Consider the following 1,908-nt stretch of genomic DNA (forward strand, 5'->3'; position numbering starts at 1 on the left):
GAAGGCCAGCAAAAAAGCCACCACAGCGGACAACCAAAACAAGTCCGCCACCAACAAGGGCACAAAAGGGGCAAACGCAGACCCCGTAAAACAGCAAGCAAAGCCCCAAGAAGAATCAAGCACAGGAGAGCCCGGACAACGAAGCACAAAGCTCCGAAGAAGACAACTCACCAAAGGGCAACAACCACCAAGGAACCCCCAAGACCCTAAACAGCCCATACCGCCTTCAACAAGCAGACAAAGTGGAAGGGAAAAAAGCCCAAAAACAAACCCAAGCTGGAGAATCCAGCACAGAAACAGGAACCCCAGCACGGATTCCAAACAAAAGAGAAGAGCACCAGGAAACAAAAGAGTCCCAACGTGCATCACAGCTCCAAAGAGCGAAAGGCCAACACGACCAACACACGCCACAGGCCACCACCGAAGAACAGTCGAAAGACGCCAAAGATTGCCGCTCAAGAGCCAGGCCATCAGAAGCAAGCGACAAAGATAGGGCAAAGACAGCTGCGGACCCAGAAGCAGAGCTGGAGGCAAGGGAGGCCGGCCAAATCCGACCCCTGCCAGCAGCAGCAGGAGCGGAACCAACAACACTGACATCCTCCCAAATCTCCGCAGAACCCCCAGGAGGAGAAAACAAGAGGGAAGGCATAGAGAAAACCCAAAGGCCAAGGAAACGAGAGAGCAACCCCCGAGGACAGACCACCCTAGGAACAAAAACCGGGGGAGAAGAGCAACGGAAGGGAAGCAAACAAGACCAAACAAAAGAGTCCCAAAATAAAGACAAAAGGACCTGGAACAAAGGAACAGACCGAGGGAATGCTTCATAAACATCATGTCATCCCAGCGCAGGGGCAATTCCAAGCACCTGTGCATCGTCCCAATATAAGGATATGTCCCACCGAAATGAGCACCAGACAGCACCAAACAGAGGACGGGAGGAAGCGGCCCAAGCCACCTAAAGAATGCACAATTAGAGTACTTATTCTTTAAAAAATTCAACTGCCTTAACAGGGACCTGATTCCGACCCTCTGAAAGCCAACAGAGAAGATGCCGCCCAGACACAAAACACGGAAACCAGCAGGAAGAGGGACACATACCGGGAACCCCCAAAAAGGCCCAAACAACAACGAGCCACCGGAACACACAACAGACTAGCTGGCCACCAAGGGCCCAAAAGGGGCCCCCATCCCCAAGGACAGGCATCCGAGAAAAACAAGAGGAGAGAGGGAAGCAGAAACACACTCCCCACAACAGGTTGGGAGAGCAAAGCCACCAGACCAAAGAAAGAACCAGAATAGGGGAAAGAGGAACCAGAGCCCTGTAACCACCATGGAAAAGGACCCAACCAGTCAACAGAAGAAACACCAAGGACACGAGGTGCAGGAGAGCCCAAGGAACCACAGCCATGGAGGCATCCACCACCCTCCGGACCCACAACCAACCCCGAGCGGGGGCTTAAGGGTGACCCATCTGGACCCGCAGAAGAGCCAACAGGGCAGAGAACAGATCCAGACATATGGAACGCTTCACGAAATTGTGTGTCATCCTTGCGCAGAGGCCATGCCAACCCTTTCAGTATCGTTCAAATCGTTTGCATCCGAGCCGCCGAAGCGAGCACTGAGAAAACAGCTCCCTGCAAAGCGTCAAACCGATCCTGAGAAACAGAAGCCCCCAAACAGAAACCAGATGAGGAACGGCCAGACCCAATATGACCCCAGAAACTGGAACCAGGACAGTAAACCCCCACAGCAGGAGCCAGCGCTGTGGAAAAAACATGAGGAGCAGGAGAGATGCCGAAAGGCAACACAGGAAACGGAACCCAACTACCGCAAATCGCAGGAAAACTCTGATCAGCCGGATGGATGGGAACGTGAAAAACAGGTGACTCCCATACCTAGGAAAGCCAA

General features: G+C 53.1%; 1 non-coding gene across 1 annotated transcript; it reads right to left on the reverse strand.

Moving 5' to 3' along the window:
• Positions 1–1,511: 1,511 nt before the first annotated feature.
• On the reverse strand, positions 1,512–1,619 carry LOC147697957 (U6 spliceosomal RNA). Its single transcript, XR_015299504.1, has one exon. It is a non-coding gene; the product is annotated as a U6 spliceosomal RNA (small nuclear RNA).
• Between the last annotated feature and the right edge of the window lie 289 nt (positions 1,620–1,908).

Source organism: Lissotriton vulgaris, chromosome 8, assembly GCF_964263255.1.
Source record: "Lissotriton vulgaris chromosome 8, aLisVul1.2, whole genome shotgun sequence".
NCBI classification, from domain to species: domain Eukaryota; kingdom Metazoa; phylum Chordata; class Amphibia; order Caudata; family Salamandridae; genus Lissotriton; species Lissotriton vulgaris.